The sequence below is a fragment of the Cebus imitator genome, unplaced genomic scaffold (genome assembly GCF_001604975.1).
Source record: "Cebus imitator isolate Cc_AM_T3 unplaced genomic scaffold, Cebus_imitator-1.0 Scaffold292, whole genome shotgun sequence".
Taxonomy (NCBI): Eukaryota; Metazoa; Chordata; class Mammalia; order Primates; family Cebidae; genus Cebus; species Cebus imitator.
Window position 1 is genome coordinate 2,275,698 of NW_016107607.1, and position 18,457 is coordinate 2,294,154.

Sequence of the window (18,457 nt, forward strand, 5' to 3'; positions counted from 1 at the left end):
GGCTGGCGTGCAGTGGCATGACCTCAGCTCACGGCAACCTCTGCTTCCTGGGCTCAAATGATTCTTCATCCTTAGCCTTTGGAATAGCTGAATGTCTTCTGCAGAGCTGGCCATTTGGTATCATGGTGGCTCCTGCCACATGGCTGATAGTGATAACTCCCACGCTTCTTTTCTTCCTATTGGTCTCCTGATATCTTAGCTATGTTAATATCCCCAGTATTCTGTGTGAGATAAAACTGAAGTAGATCATTTAGACAATGCCTCAGAAGGCTGGGGAAGATGGTCACTCAGCCTGCCCTCCTTTTTTCCCCAACAGGTGAACTTGCAGGCTAAGGAAATCCCTCTAGGCACTGATACCTCTGCTGTCAGCCTTGGGGATGGGATGATGCAGGCTTAATGAGACTGTTCTTCCAACCCTTTCTGTGTGGGTATTCTCTGGGTTTTGTTTTGTTTGTATTTGTTATTGTTGTTATTGGCTTCACTGTGTTGCTTCAGCTTCTTGGATTCCTGAGATCTCCCAGTGCTATTTAATTTTTTAAAATTGTTGTGGGTATATAGTAGGTATATATATTAATGGATTACAAGAGATATTTTGATACAGACTTGCATTGTGTAATAATCACATCCCAGTAAATGGGGTATCCATCACCTGAAGCATTTATTCTTTGTGTTACAAACAATCCAATTATACCCTTTTAGTTATTTTAAAATGTACAATTAAATTATTTCCACAATAATCACCTTCTTGTCCCAGTGCCATTTTAGTTCACTGATCTCCCACTCTGCCATATTGCTAATGTCACTTCTAGCTGTGACTTTTTTGGAGATGTCCTTCATTAGATTTAGGAAGTTCCCTTCTATTTTAGTTTTATGAGTTGTTTTTTTTGTTTGTTTATTTGTTTTTTAACCATGAAAGCATTTTGAATTTGTTAAATGCATTTCCTGAGTCTGTTAAGATTTTAATAAAGGTTTCCAATTTTAGTTTGCTAATATAATGATTTATCCTGATTGACTTTTAAATATTAAGCCCAGGTAGCATGATGCCTCCAGCTTTGTTTTTTTGTTTGTTTGTTTGTTTTGTTTTGTTTTGTTTTTGTTTTTCTTAGGATTGTCTTGGCTATGCAGGCTTTTTTGGTTCCATATGAATTTTAAAGTGTTTTTTTTTTCAATTCTGTGAAGAAAGTCATTGGTAGCTTGATGGGGATAGCATCGAATCTATAAATTCCTTTAGGCAATATGGCCATTTTCATGATATTGATACTTCCTAACCATGAGCATGGAATGATTTATCATCTGTTTGTGTCCTCTCTTATTTCCTTGGGCAGTGGTTTGTAGTTCCCCTTGAAGAGGTCTTTCACATCCCTTGTTTGTTGTATTCCTAGGTATTTTATTCTCTTTGTAGCAACAAACTATATTACAAGGCTACTATAATCAAAACAGCATGGTACTCATACCAAAACAGAGATATAGACCAATGGAACAGAACAGAGGCCGCAGAAGGAACACCACACAACTACAACCATCTGATCTTTGACAAACCTGACAAAAACAAGCAATGGGGAAAGGATTCCCTATTTAATAAATGGTGTTGGGAAAACTGGCTAGCCATGTGCAGAAAGCTGAAAATGGATCCCTTCCTTACACCTTATACAAAAATTAACTCTATATGGATTAAAGATTTAAACATGAGGCCTAACACCATAAAAACTTTGTAAGAAAACCTAGGCAATACCATCCAGGACACAGGCATGGGCAAGGACGTCATGACTAAAACACCAAAAGCAATGGCAACAAAAGCCAAAATAGACAAGTGGGATCTAATTAAACTTAAGAGCTTCTGCACAGGAAAAGAAACAATCATCACAGTGAATTGGCAACCAACAAAATGGGAAAAAAATTTTGTAACCTGCCCATCTATGGAGAACTTAAACAAATTTACAAGGGAAATAAACAACCCCATCAAAAAGTGGGCAAAGGATGTGAACAGACACTTTTCAAAAGAAGACATTTATGCAGCCAACAAACATGAAAAAAAGCTCATCATCACTGGTCATTAGAGAAATGCAGTCAAAACCACATTGAGATATCACTTCACATCAGTTAGAATGGCAATCATTAAAAAACAGGAGACAACAGATGTTGCAGAGGATGTGGAGAAATAGGAACGCTTTTACACGTTGGTGGGAGTGCAAATTAATTCAACCATTGTGGAATACAGTGTGTGATTCCTCAAGGATCTAGAAATAGAAATACCATTTGACCCAGCAATCCGATTACTGGGTATATACCCAAAGGATTATAAATCATTCTGTTATAAAGACACATGCACACGTATCTTTATTGTGGCACTGTTCACAATAGTGAAGACTTGGAACCAACCCAAATGCCCATCAATGATAGACTGCATAAAGAAGATGTGGCACATATAAACCATAGAATACTATGTAGCCATAACAAAGGATGAGTTCATGTCCTTTGCAGGGGCATGGATGAAGCTGGAAACCATCATTCTCAGCAAACTGACACAAGAACAGAAAACCAAACACTGCATGTTCTCACTCATAAGTGGGTGTTGAACAATGAGAACACATGGGCACAGGTAGGGGAACATCACACACTGGGGCCTGGGAATGGGGGGCTATGGGAGGAATAGCAGGGGGTTGGGGGATTGGGGAAGGACAGCATTAGGAGAAATACCTAATGTAGTTGACGGGTGATGGATGCAGCAAACTACTACCATGGCACATGTATATGTATGTAACCAACCTGCACAATCTGCACATGTACCCCAGAACTTAAAGATTAATAAATAAGTAAATATTAAGTCTACCTACCATTGCTGATTTTGTTCATGATGTATTATCTTTTTATGTACTGTTGAATTCAACTTGTTGAAATTTTCTTTAGAATTGTTGCATCGATGTTCACAAGAGATATTGTAGTTTTCTTTTCTTCTTATATCTTGTCAGGACTTGGTGTCAAGATTATCCTGACCTTGCAAAATAAGTGATAAGTATCCCCTATACCTCAATTTTCATGGAGCTATTGTTTATAATTTCCATACAGTAGAATTCATCAGAGAGGCCATCTGCGTCTGAAGGATTTTTTTTAAAGAAAAATTTTTAACTAAAACATCTGTTTCTTTAAAATGTTGAGGTTACCTACTTCCTCTTGGATGAATTTTAATTAGCTTGTGCCTTAAAAGAATTTGCTCATTTCATATAAATTTTCAAATTTATTGGCATAAAGTAGGTCTTAATCTTCCTTTATCATTATTTTTAAATGTGTAGAATCTGTAGTGATTGCTGATATTTGGTAATTTTGGTCTTCATTCATTTTTCCTAATTGTTCTAGCCAGTGGTTAATCCATGTTATCTTCTCAAGAAACAAAATTTTGTTTACATGGATTGTTTTTCAGTTTTCTACTTTATTGAGTTCTACAGTTCTTTAGCAGTTCCTTTTTTCTGCTTTCTTTGGGTTTCGTATACTCTTCTCTCTCTAGTATTTTAAAGAGGAAGTTTTGATAACTTAATTTTCATATAGTATTGGTGTTTACTGCTTTGATATCCCCCTAAATATTGTTTTAGCAGCATCTTATAGTTATTATTTTTGTTCATCTTATAATAATGTTTAATTTTCTTTTTGATTTTTTGACGCGAGTGTTTTAGAGTTGTGTTATTTAGCTTCCAAATATTGGGGCTTTCTTAAGTATCTTTTTAATTTCCAATTTAACTTTATTTTGGTAAGAAAATACTTTTTGTTTAATTTAAATCCTTAAAATATGTAATGATTTTTATGACCCAGAATACAGTCTAGCTTGTAAATGTTCCATGTGAACTTATAAAGAATGTGTACTCTGCTGTTCTTGAGTGGAGCATTCCATAAATATCAATTAGGTCACGTTGACTGATTGTGCTATTTAACATTATTACGTCCTCCTGATGAATTAAACCATTTATCATTATGAAATGAACTTCTTTATCCCTGGTTATGTTCTTTATTCCAAAATCTACTTTGTATGATATTAATATACCCGCTCTACCCTTCTTTTGATTAATGTCAGCGTGGTATATCTTTACCATTATTTTAATTTTAACCAATTTTATATTTTTAAGTAACTGTACTGTAGGTAGTATATGGTTAGGACTTCCTTTTATATCTAATCTGACAATGTCTGCCAGGGCAATTTAGAACATACACTTTTAATGTGATCACTAACATGTTAGGTTTAAATCTATCATCTTGATATTTTTTTCTCTATTTGCCCCATCTGTTCTTTGTTGTATTTTTTATCTCTTTCTGAACTATTTTTTCATCATGCTATTTTATCTCTTTGGTTCCCTCATTATCTCCAACTATTTGTTTTATTATTTTGGTATTTGCCCTAGGGCTTACAGTACACATTTTAAATTTACCAAAATCTACCTTAGGGTGAAGCTACATATCTTCAAGTTTAGTATAGAAAACTTACAACAGTTTCCTTCCATTTTCCAATCCCAGTCTTTGTGCTATTCATGTCAAAGGTTTTACTTTTATATGTTATAACCCCACAATATATTGTTAAGATGTTTGCTTAAAAATCCATTAAACACACTTAAATGAGAAAAAAAAAATCTTGTTTATATACCTATGTCGTTTCCAAGTTTATTGCTCATTATTGCTTTGTGTAGATCCACATTTCCATCTTATATTGTTTTCTTTTTGCCTTAAGGACTTCCTTTAATAGTTCTCATGCCATGGACTGCTGTTAATGAAATCTTTCAGATTTTGTAGTCCAAACATTTTTTATTTCACTTTTATTTTTGAAAGATTTTTCCACATATAGGATCCTAAGTCAACTTTCTACTTCTCTTAGTACTTTAAAGATACCACCTCATTTTATTCTTGTTGCATTACTACTGAGGAAAAATTTGCTGTCAACCTTATCCCTGTTCCTCTGAACTTAATATGTTTGTTTCTCTTACTCCTCTTAGAAATTTCTCTTTGTAAGTAATTTTAAACAATTTGATTATGATGTGTCATTGCATAATTTTCTTTATGTTTCTTGTACTTGATGTTCTTGCATTGATAAGTATATACTTTTCATCAAATTTTTTTTATTTTTTATTTTATCTTTTTTTTCTGTTTGAAAGCCGTGCTACTTTTAATAGTTACTGTGCTGCTCAACATATTTTATTTTATTTTTATTTTTTGTAAATTTATTTATTTTACTTTAGGTGCATACTATATCTGGCATTTCTCTCCTTGTTATCCCTCCCCACCCTCCCCTCCCTCCCCATCCCCCATTGTCTCTTCCCTACGCGCCCCAACTGTCCCCTGTGTGTGATGCTCCTCTCCCTGAGTCCACATGTTCTCGTTGTTCAACACCCACCTATGAGTGAGAACATATGGTGCTTGGTTTTCTGTTCTTGGGTCAGTTTGCTTAGAATGATGGTTTCCAGATTCATCCAAGTCCCTACAAAGGACACGAACTCATCGTTTTTTATGGCTGCGTAGTATTCCATGGTGTATATGTACCACATTTTCTTTGTCCAGTCTGTCATTGATGGGCATTTGGGTTGGTTCCACGTCTTTGCTATTATACACAGGGCTGCAATGAACATATGTGTGCATGTGTCTCTATAGTAGAACGATTTATAGTTCCTTGGGTATATACCCAATAGTGGGATTGCTGGGTCAAATGGAATTTCTATTTCTAGATCCTTGAGAAATTGCCACACTTTCTTGCACAATGGTTAAACTAATTTACACTCCCACTAACAGTGTAAAAGTGTTCCTATTTCTCCACATCCTCTCTAGCATCTGTTGTCTCCAGATTTTTTAATGATCGCCATTCTAACTGGCATGAGATGATATCTCAGTGTGGTTTTGATTTGCATTTGTCTAATGATCAGTGATGATGAGTATTTTTTCATATGTTTGATGGCCTCATATATGTCTTCTTTTGAAAAGTGTCTGTTCATATCCTTCACCCACTTTTGAATGGGGTTGTTTTTCATCAAATTTAAAAGGTATTTCAAGCACTACTTTTCAAATACCTTCTTTGTCAACCCCTTTTACTCTTCTCCCATGGTGGATCCAATTACACATATGATGCCTCTATGAAGTTGTCCTAGATTGCTGATATTATGTTCTTTTGCTTCTGTTTGCTTTACTTTTGATATCTTTATTGCTATGTATTCAAATGTTTCTTCTTCATTGTCACCATCAATCTGATGTAGTACACTACTAGCTTTAGAGATTGTTCTTCTCATCTCTAAAAGTTCAATTTAGGTCCTTTTAAAAAAATATTTAATATTTCTGCTTACCTTATATCTTTTAACAGTTTTAATTGAGGTGTAATTCACATGTAAAGTGCTTGCTAAGGTGAATACATGTAAAGTGCCTGCTAAAGTGTATACAATTTAGTGTCTTGTAGTATATTCACAGATATATGCAATAGCAAATTTTAGAACATTTTCTTCACCTCAAAAAGCAACCATATAGCCTTCACCTATCACGTGTCAAGTCCTTTATCTCCCTCAGACCTAAGCAACCAATAATCTACCTTCTGTCTGTATAGATTTGCCTATTCTAAACATTTCACTAAAATGGGTTCATATATTATGTGCTTTTTTTGTGACTGGGTTCTTTCACTTAACCTGATGTTCTCAACATTCATTCATGTTGTTACATATATCTGTATTTCATTTCTTTTATGGAAAAATAATATAGTACAGATATACTGCACTTTGTTTATCTGCTTATCAGTTGATGGACATGTGGGTTGTTTCTAACTTTTAGCTATGATGAATAATGCTGCTATAAACATGTGTGTGTGTTTTTACATAAACATATGTTTTCATTTTCCTTGAGTGTATACCTAAGACTGGAATTGTTGGATCATATTTTAACTCTAGTTAACCATTTGAGGAACTGTCAGACTGTTTTCCAAAGTGAATGCTCCATTTTATCGTCAACAACTGTATACGAGGGTTCTGGTTTCTTCACATTCTCATCAATACTTGTTATTTTCTAATATTTTTTATTATAGCCATCCTAATGGGTGTAAAGTAGCTTCTCCTTAATTTGCATTTGCCTAAAGACTAATGATGTTGAACATCTTTTTATGTTCTTATTGGTCATTTGTATATCTATATTCATTGGAGAAATGAGTATTTGAATTCTTTGCTCAGTTTTAAATTAGGTTGTCTTTATTATTGAGTTGTAACAGTTCTATATGTGTTCTACATATAAATACCTTATCAGATATATGACTTTCTTTCAAATATTTTCTTTCATTCTGTGGGTTGTCTTTTCACTTTATTGGTAGGGTCCTTTGAAACATAGAAGTTTTCAATTTTGATAAAGCCTAATTTGTCTATTTTTACCTTTGTTACTGTGCAACAATCTTTCACCAAATCCAAGGTCATGTAGATTTACTCTCATGTTTTATTCTAAGAGTTTCATGGTTTTTAGCTCTTACACTTAAATCTTTGATTCATTTTGATGTAGTTCTTGTAATTTTGCATATGGATAACCAGTTATCTCAGCAACATTTCTTTAAAGACACTATTTTAACCACACTGAATGGTCTTGGCACTCTTATTCATCTCTCAGAGACCACTGCTTTTCATTGGCTAATACCCTATGTCCTGATAATCACTGTGTTACATATTTTCTTTTATTTTTTAGTTGTTTCAAGTAAGAGGTTAAATTTAGTCCCTGTTACTCTATTTTAGCTAGAAGTGAAAATCCCCTCCATGACACACTTTCAAGTTTAATATGCATTATTTTCCCCATCACTTCTTTAATCCTAGACTGTCAACAAAACAATAAATCTAGCACTAATTTGTAGCATTTGCCAATGTATATTGTATATATACTCCCACTATGGCCAATTTCAAGTTAACAGCATATGTAATATTTCTACATATGTAATAAAATAGATACAAATAACCTCAGGAGCACAGATTCTCCTATAAATGAAGTAAAATAAATAGGAAATTACTTTGTTCTCAGTATTACTTTGTTTTAATGCAATTTATTTAATTGTAAGTTGAAATAATTTAATTTTTAATAATTGTATAGAAAAACAGCTGACAATAATTTCAGAAATTTAACGATCTGTTCTTGTGAGATAGTATGAGCAATCTGCAGTACACTACTGCTTCTATCTCTGGAAATTAGAATCACTGTGGAAACATCACTATAAGCCTGTATGCAAGAAGAAGAATTCATCCACCTAGGGACATGGTGCATGCTCCCTGCTCACTAAGGGAATTAAGCTACTCTAAAAAATACAAAAAGCAAGCATTTGACCACTTTTCTCTCTCCAGAGGAAAAATATTATTCTCAGAATTCCAGCATTAAAAATTCATTACTACAGATCTTGAACTCTTTTCAATTTCTAAGAATACTCTATTAAAATGGCAAGGTATTTCCTGTGAGTAGTAATACTTTAAGCATTTTAATCGGCTATTACCTTTATGGATAGTAGATAGCTAAGTAAGAACAAGACCTTGCATCATTGGCTCATAGGCTATGTACTTGGCAGAGGCAGTGGAAATAGATGTAGGAGGGAAATTAAAAAGAGAAAGCTGCAATTCTCCAATTAAAAAGTGCCTTTTTCGTTGACTTTCAGAAAGTCAGCCCCAATATATACATATATAGGACTGAGTTTTTACATACTAAGAAAATAGCTGGTGTCTCCTCCTAGCTTGGCCTGACTACCCACTAACAGCGAAGGTCACATGAGCTGCTAACCATTTTATCTTGCTCATATCCAGGACAACATTCTGATGTTGGGGGAAAAACTGGAAGAAGATAAAGATAAGAAGGCCATCTATAGACCTCAGAAGTTTAAAATACCTTTACAACAGTAGCCATGCCAAAATATTAAAAAGCTAGAAATGTTCAGCAGCTTATGTAAGTAAAGAAAAGGAAGACCATAATGAGAAACCAGCGGAAAATTAGGAAGAATACTTTTCTAAAGACAATGGGGTTTGTGAGGAAATTGTCATTTTTGACAAGTTCAAGATAATATATTTTTTTCAAGATTTAAAAATGAAATTAGAAATGGGTGGTATTTGAGAATCTAACTGTAAATATGTGGAATACATACAACCTTTGAGAAAGGGGAGTGCTAAGAGCCAGATCTTTGAGGAAGGAGAGTGCTAAGAACCAGACCAAGCCCCTCTAACCATAATTAGCAATTCCTGTACAAAGCTGTTAGACCCATGCAGCAAGCAGGAAGTGCAAATTCCCAATCAACTACACTGAGTTCCCAGGGGCAGAACACTGCTGACACCTTGCTCCTATAAAAATTTTGTATCACTCTTTCCTGTGCCCCACACTCGCCTAGCAAAGTTTTCTTCCTAACCCCAAACCCTAGGCAACCTCTTAATGCCTACTGTAGGTGGAGTCGATTAAGAGTAATTTAGACTGGAAAACTCTAGAAGGAAATGAACAGAATTGACTTTCCCCCTATCTACACAGCTGTTGGAATTTGAAGGGTACCTTCTTCGGATTTCTGAATTTTTCTAAGGCAAGAAGAAACCTAAAGTGGGGAAGGTCTCTGTCACTAAAAAGGATTGTAAGCATGGTCCAACTTGGTAAAGGGCCCAAGGGAAGAATCATCTCTTGAGCTTAAAGGGAACATGGTGGCCAAAGGGCAAAAGATACAAGATGGGGTAATTGTAACCTGAGGCAGTCAGAGAGGCAGAACATTTAAATGAAGCCAAAGTTGGCAGCCAAGAAGGACACATTTCACATGAGTATTTAATCCACAGAGCAAGGTAGATGCAATGGGTATGTGGGAGAATAGACAGCATGAGAGAAAGAGGACTAAATTGAGTCAGAATATGAAAAACTTGTTGAGCAGAGATATTATATGTGTTAGTATGCTCCTTCATTTACTTGGGGGCTCAGCAGATATTGAAGAACTAGATTATATGCCTAAATAAATTAAACTTACAGCAATATTTTATAGGGCCCACAGAGAGCATCCTGAATTCCAGATGATCTTTCATCCAGATTTCTGAAATGCTTAGGTTAAGTTATGAATGATAGAATCATAAGCAATCATTAGTAGGCAATAGAGAGACTCTGGGAATAGTCTTAATTTTTGGAAGGGACACAATAGAGGAAAACCTCTTATAACAACATACTCCTCAGAATTCCTATTAGAGGAAAGATCTCGGGCTGGTTTCCCTTAAGATAAAAATCACACTGATCACAACGATTCATTAAGATGGCTTTGAGTAGTATGATTGTTATTTCTGGGAAACAGTACTCAAGAGGCTGCAGTCATAGATCTCAGAAAATCAGACCAACTCCATCTCTGAGTCAAGATGTACTACCTTTGGAATACAGGTTTACAATCCTAACTTGCCCCCGCCTCAGTGTCAAAGTGAATTGAGATTCTATCTGGATTATCTAGTTTATCTATAAAAGAGCCTAAACTGATAACTGAATCTCAAACCTCATTTCTTTTAGCCTGAATCATCCCATTTGCCTGTCTTCCTAGAATAAAGAAATAGCTAACTGATAAATGTGTCCTCACTTGGTGCTATATCTAACCCAGTAGTCACTAAGTACCATAATTGTTGGTAATACTTTGCAAACACTTATCGTGTTAATAAATAGTTGATGTTAGGGCTGACATCGATAATAATCACCTTGTCTTTCCCCCTCATTTTTCAGAAAAGGAAATGAAGACATAAAGAAGTGGTAATGTGACTTGCCTAAGTTCATATTTCAAATTAGTGGCAGAGCTGGGACTACAATCCACGTCTCCTAATTCCCAGGACAATATTTTTAAACTGCACCAATTTACAAATAGAGGTATGTACCATTATTTCCATATAAGTTCCCTCATAAGCTTTTCTCATTTATTTTGAAGATGTTCTACTGTAATATTTTAAGTGTTAATATATGTTGGTGCAGGCAGGAATGTGCAGAATTAACCAGCTTTGCAGGAAACATGACCTTGTACAAAAGTAAAACTCTCTGGGTAACAATAAGGTTGACCTGATTTTAGAGCACCCAATATGCAAAATGAGAAATTTATGAGATAGTCACACTGAAGGTGATTGCAGTATAAAGGAGTACTCAGCAGAACTTCTTGAGTGCATTTAAGCATTTAAGATCATTATTTGGCAGAACTCTCCGGGGGCAGAGAAACAAAGTTAAAACGTTAAAAGTTTCTGCCAAATGAAAACCAAAAAAGCAAATTAAGCATCTCTGAAGAATAGTGGAAGTCATGAAGAAATAGAATCTATTTGACAGGAACTCAGATTCTCCTGGAAATATCAGGGCCCCAGTAATCAGCCTAGTGAATGGCCTTTCTCAGCCACACAGATAGCAGCACTATAACTCTTCCAGTCACCAAGGCTTAAAACTGGATATGATTTAGAGGTTCCCCCTATGCTTCATTCTCTAGATTCATTACCAAGGCTTTTTTCCTCTTCCTTTGCAATAACTCTACAATTCTCTTCTTCTCCATTAAGACTGCCACCATTTTAGATAGAATCTATTAACTTATGACACAGTCCCATTCTCTCCTACTCTAGGTCACCATTGACACAGCCATAGGAGTCACCTTATAACATACAGCTTTCTTGATCACTTCTTTAAGAACCTAGAGTGTCTCTTTAATGCCTGTAAGATCAAGTCATAGCTTCTCAACCAGATGTTCAATATCCTCCAACAAGTAGGTCCAGCTTACGTATTCCTGCTTTCTTCCCCCTTTTCCTAAATACCGTCCTATTCAAGATAGTACCAATTCTCACCCTTGACTTCCATCCCCACCCCACATATAACAGAATTTTTCTCTCTACTCCTACATCTGTCTAAATCCTAACCAGCCTCTAAAAATCAGCTCAATTTCTACCTCTTCCATATACCTTTCCTAACCACCACCCAATAACTTCAGCTAACACTGATCTTTACAATTTCATTTAGTGCCAGCAATGCTCAAGACATTCATATCCTCCATGCATTTATATAACTGGGAAAAAAAAAGCAGATAAATTTGGAACTCACTTAACAAAGTCCTGCCCTGAAACAGAGGGATGTTCAAATGCTTATACAAGCATCCTCAGAGATATTGAAGGTTCAGTTCCAGACCATTGCAATAAAGTGAATGCTGCAAGTCAAACATTTTCATCTCCCAGTGCATATAAAATGTATGTCTACACTATATTCTAGCCCATTAAGTATGCAGTAACATTATGTTTAAAGAACAATATACAAACCTCAATTTTAAAATACTTTATTGCTAAAAAATGCTAACGAGTATCTGAGTCTTCAGTGAGTCATAATCTTTTTGCTTGTGGAGGGTCCTGCCACAATGTTGCTGACTGGTGACTGATCAGGCTGACTGATAAGGGTGGTAGTTGCTGAAGGTTGGAGTGGCTGTGGCAATTTCTTAAAATAAGACAACAATGAAGTTTGCCACATCGATTGACTCTTCCTTTTATAAAAGATTTCTCTGTAGCATGTAATGCTGTTTGATAGCATTTTACCTGCAGTAAATCTTCTTTCGGTATTGGAATCAATCCTCTCAAACCCTGCCACTGTTTTATCAACTAAGTTTATGTAATATGCTAAATCTTTTGTTGTCATTTCAACAATGTTTCACAGCCTCTTCACCAGGAATATATTCCATCTCAAGAAACCACTTTGTTTGCTCATCCATAAGAAGCAACGCTTCATCCATCAAAGTTTTATGAGATTGCAACAATTCATTCACATCTTCAGGCTCCATTTCGAATTTGAGTTCTCTTGCTATTTTTACCACATCTGCAGACCATCAGTTGAAAGGTTCCTCAATCTTTCTCACAAGATGAAAGTATCATCTGTTGGAACATCTTAAATGTGCTTCATTCATGACACCTTATTCATTTATTACAGATTCAGGGAATCTTAAGAATGTATGAGGGAGAAGGGACTTTGGATCATAAATTATACATTGTGCATGAAGAAACTGAGGTTCACATCTGTTTCCTGGGATTTCTATTTTATTTATTTATTTTAGATTTGGAGATACATGTGCTCGTTTGTTATATGAGTATATTGCATACTGATGGGGAATGGGCTTCTAGTATACCCATTATCCAAATAGTGAACCCTGCCTGGCAGGTATTTTTTCAACCCTCATTCTCCTTCTGTCATCTTCCCTTCTGGAGTTCCCAGTGTCTATTATTTCCATCTTTATGTTCATGTGTACCGATTTTTTCATTCTCACTTATAAGTGAGAACATATGGTATGGTTTTCTGTTTCTGAGTTAGTTCATTTAGAATAATGGCCTGCAGTGCCCCCCATGTTGCTGCAAAGGACATGATTTCTTTCTTTTTATGGCTGCATACTATTCCACATTTTTTAAATCCAGTCAACTGTTGATTGTTTCCTCAGATTTCTGATATGTTTTCTTTCCCCTTAGGAAGCCACTGCTGGTAAACTAATAAAATAATTTAGAAAGAAGTTCAGCAGTACGTATTGAGAGCTTTAAAAATGGTTCCAGGTTTTGGGCCAGTAACTTCTAGGAAGCTATACTGAGCAAATAACCTGGATATATGTGAAGATCTTTATGTACAGAAATATCTATCTCAGCTTCATTTACAACAATGTAGATCAAGGGAAGAAACCTTAAACATTCCCAAGCTGGAGACTAGTTAAATACATTGAGGTATACCTGACATGACCCAATGAAATATTATGTAGCCATTTTAGTACGGTATTTTAACACATGATGGTAGAAAGCATACTGTCTCAATTTCACCTGTCAGAGCGACTTCCCCACACGAGAAATTGGTGGTGGGAAGGGCAGTATATGAAAAGAGTGTTATTACAGATAATTATGTATGAAAAATTCCTATACAATATTAAGAAAACTGGGTAGAAAAATGTGTATTAAGGATGAGTTCATTTTAAAATGCATGGGGGAAGAAGACATTAAAGATTCCTTTATTTTAAGCTATATAGTTTGATTTTATGTATTCATGATTTGCTGGCTTAAGTAATTGTTTGCAATTTTGAGATAATTTCAGAGACATAGAAAAGTTATAAAATTAGTACAAAGAACTCCCATGTACCATTGACTCAGATTCCCTAACTATTATCATTTTTTAAAAATTTTGTAAAGTAGTCCCTTTGCCCCATTTAAGGAAATTTGGCCAATAAGCTCTTGTGTGAACATTGTCACATAAAGGGGCAATGGAAATGGGACAAGCTCATTTTTGATGGTCTGTGGGATCTGGGATTAAAGCCAATCCGAGACTAGTAATCAAACACAGACTTTTAACTAATTTCACTGCTTATTATTTGCTGTTCCAGTGTCATTCCATTCTGCTTTTACCTTGACTACCTCAAGTAACATCATGCAGACAAGGTGACAACGAGTGTTGAGCAACAGATTTAAAATTCCCCATGCAGCTGATTGACTTGAGGGAAATAAAATCCCCCATACAGCTGAGTGACATGTGTATATAAATTTTACACATGTCTTCATCTAAGGGAAAATAAAATACCTTTATTTAGTCTAGATGTCAGTGATTATATAAACCTCCCCTGGACATTGGAGAGAAGTAGAAGAAAAAGCTTACAAAAATAAAAACACACATGTCCATCGCCATGAAAATATATTATGCAAATGAAAGTACCAAAATTTTAATATAGATACTACAATTTTAACCTTAAAATTGAAAGAGTCCCCTGTATTATAGTCATTTCAGACACAGAAGAGAAATTTGGGTCATTTGGCAGTATCCAATAAAACTTTCTACAATGATGAAAATCTTTTATGTATATACTTTCCAATACAGTAACCATGAGCCACATGTAGCCACTGAGTCCTTAAAATGTGGCTGATGCAACTGAGGAATTGAATTTATTTTATTTCATTTTATTTAAATAGCCACATGTGGTTAGTGGCTACCGTACTAGACAGTGTACTAGACTACCATCCTAAGTAGTATGTAAATTTCCTAAGTAAATTTCCTTTCCAGTTCCCCTGATCTCTTTGCACTCTCCCTCCTGATCATATTAACTCCTAACAGTTCCAGTTACCACTTATAATATGACATTTCATCCTGGCTGCATGTTAGATTCACCTGGGGAGCTGCTTTAAAATGTCAGTGTGGAGAAGAAGGGTGTCCTAAGCATGGATATTTGTAAAACGGCATTTAATATGTAGCCAGGGTTGAGAACCTTTGATCAATATGCTGTTGAGTCCCAATTTTATATTACTAGCTCTCAATGATAAGCTTCAGATGCTGAATGGATATCTCCTCCTGATGTCCTCCACCCCAAAGAAAACCTCAAACACCAACATATCCAAATGTGACATGATTATGTCCCATTGCCCTCACCCAAATCCTTTGAATTGTAATTACTGGAATTGCTTCTGCCATTTTGCCATTTGTTTTCTATATGTCACATATATTTTGTTACTCAGTTCCTTCATTACTACCTTCTTTTGTGTTTAGTTGACTTTTTGTAATATACATTTTAATTCATTTCTCATTTCCTTTTCTAGATATTTCCTATTTTCTTAGTGGCTACCATGGAGGTTAAAATTAACATCTTAAATATATAGTAAACTGGCTTGAATTAATAACAACTTAGCTTTAATAGTATAAATAACTGTTCCTATGCCTCTCTTTTCCTTTGTGTTGTTATTGTCACAACTTTTTTATATCATATGTGTCCACTAACATAGATTCATATTTTTTTCTATATGATTTAAGAGGCAAATGTATGAAACCAATGCATTTGTCTTTTAAATCATATAGAAAAAAATAGGGCTTACAAATCAGAAGTAAAATAATACTGGCTTTTAAATTTAGCTATGTAGTTACATTTATGACAGTTCTTTATTTCTTCTTATGACTTCAAATTGCAATCCAATTTCAAGGGCTCCTTTAGCATCTATTGTTGGGCAGATCAGTAAATAACAAACTTCCTCAGCTTTTGTCTAAGAATGCCTTAGTTTTGCCTTCATTTTAGAAAAATCATTTTGCAGGATATAGAACTCTTGACTGAAGATTTTTTATTTTTTTTTAGAACTTTACATTTACTGAATTTTGATCTCTGTGTGTAGTTTCTGAAGATAAATTGGATGTTAATTTTATTGAGCATCCCTTGCATATGATGAGTCACTTCCCTTACTGATTTCAAGATTCTCTGTATTTGGCTTTTGACAGTTTGACTGTAATATGTCTCAGTGGGAATTTCTTTCAGTTTTTCCTTCTTGGAGGTCTTTAATTTCTTAGATGTGTACATTCACAAAATGCAATTACTTTTGCACCAACCTAATAACTTAGCCTCAGACTAATTAAGATTCATTCCTTCAGGTGAAGTAGGGGCTTCTTGCCCAAGGTCATGACTGCATGAGGATGTGGTTAATCTCACAAACAAAAGCAGGGCTCTGCCCACAGAGCATTCTCCCATCTCTATCCCCACCACCCTTTCATGTAATAATTCAATACATATTTATTGGGAGCTTACTATATGCCAGGTACTGGGAATAAAAGATCGATGAAGTTCTGGCTATTATAGAGTTTACATTTGGGTTGGGAGAGCCAAATGTTAAAATAATAAACAAATTAAAATATTGTCAATTCAAGTAATGATAAGTTCTTAAAGAACTTATCTTGAAAAAAATGTTGTAGAAAAACTAGGATAATGAGATGGAGAATGATATGTGTGGGCTTGAAATAGTGGTCTTGAAAGGTTTCACTGAAGAGAGGACATTTGTTCTGAAACTATACAAAAGGAGGGACACTGTGCACCTTTATGGAAGAGGATTATAGGCAGCAAACTAGAGTATAAGGAACCGTAAGTTATCACATGCTTGACAGGTTTGACAGGTTTAAAGAACAGAAGGCTACTGTGCTCTTAAATACCATTGTGTTTTATACGCCCACATCTGAGCATGTGCTGTATCTACAATCTAGAATGATCATCCCTATATCATTGCTATCCAGGAAACTCCTATCAACGCTTCAAGACACACCTCAAATATTACTTTCTCTGTGATGCCTTTCCTTACCTCCAACAGTTCAAGTTGAACACTTTCTCCTTTGTACCCCTACTATCGATTAGAATCCCTATCACTTTGTACTATGTTTAACTTTTTTACATTTTTGTCTCCCCCTCTGGACTTGGAGTTGCTTGACGGCAAGGACAATGTCATTTATATATGCATAATTGTGTTCCCTACTACTAAGTGCTCTGAGCATGACAAATAGTAGGTATACAGCAAGCATTTATTGAGCTGAAACACTGAATATATACTATTGCTGGCACTTTCGTAGATTTTGTGGAACATGCAAAAGAATCTGCCTTCATTGAAGTAGTCAGGAATGTAGACTCTGGAGCTAGAAGCTTGACTCCAATCCCATTTCCACCACTTACTAGCTGTGGGAACTTAAAAAATTACTTAACCTCTCTGTGCTTCAGGTTCCTTATCAGTAAGATGGGAGATAATCGTGGTAACTGTCTAAAAGTGAGTATTAATTTAAATAATGTATACAAAACATTTAGCACACACAGTATCTGACACAGAATAAGTGCTGAGTCTTACCTTATTTATGAATTAATGAAATAATTAGATTCACAAAATTTATATGCGTGAAAAACAAAATACTGCAAATATATCACTATATAGAACTGTTTAAAGTCCTTCCTGAACCAAGATGTTGCAGCACTACGACCTCAACAAAGCATTGCTGAATGAATGAATGAATGACGTTAAAAAAAAAAAAGCCACAGCATAATAAGTGCTGGCTTGACCATTGTGAGAGTACTGTGTTCACTTCTGAACATTATGCTGTAAGAGAAACAAAGTATAACTAGAAGCAGACCAGTAGGATGCTCCAAAATCTAAAAAGTATCTAATAAGAATGATTGAAGAAACTGAGAATAGGTAGAGGGACACATTATTGCTGACATCAAACATTTGAAAGTTGTCATGTGTAATAAAGGGGAGCTTTGCTTGATGCTGCCATAGACAGCAGAACTTGGGCCAGGGGATAAAAGTTATAGGCAGGTGATTTTAGCTGAACATAGGAGAGTATTTGCTGAAAGCCAGTGTTCACCATGCAGGTGAGGAAGTGGTAAGGTTTTCCATCTGTGGAGGTACTCATTAACTGAACACTAGCCTAACAAGGATACTGTCAAGGGGACTTTTTCATTGGGCTGGGGGTTATTCTAGATGGACTTTGGAGTGAGTTCTTTGCAGGAAGTTGAAGATCTGGACCTTTCAGGGAAAGAATAGTGTCACTACATTTAAATTAGTTCTCCAAGTGATAATCTCAAAGAAGCCAAAATGCTCTCAAAATCGACATCCCCATAACTTTCCCATGACCAGCTCACCCCTGTGCTTTTACATAAAATTTCCACTATAGCCACTTTTTGGACAGCTCATTCAAGGTCCCTGTTAAAATATGATTAAAAAAAAAAAAAAAAAAAAAA

General features: G+C 35.3%; 1 protein-coding gene across 1 annotated transcript in view; it reads left to right on the forward strand.

Annotated features, from left to right (window-relative positions):
• TRPC5 (transient receptor potential cation channel subfamily C member 5) overlaps nt 1-18,457 on the forward strand; it is a 292,767-nt gene that overhangs the window by 107,303 nt on the left and 167,007 nt on the right. The window contains exon 3 of the mRNA XM_017502147.2: nt 10,684-10,824. The gene's annotated coding sequence lies outside the window, so the exon portion shown is untranslated. The remainder of the gene's footprint in view (nt 1-10,683; nt 10,825-18,457) is intronic.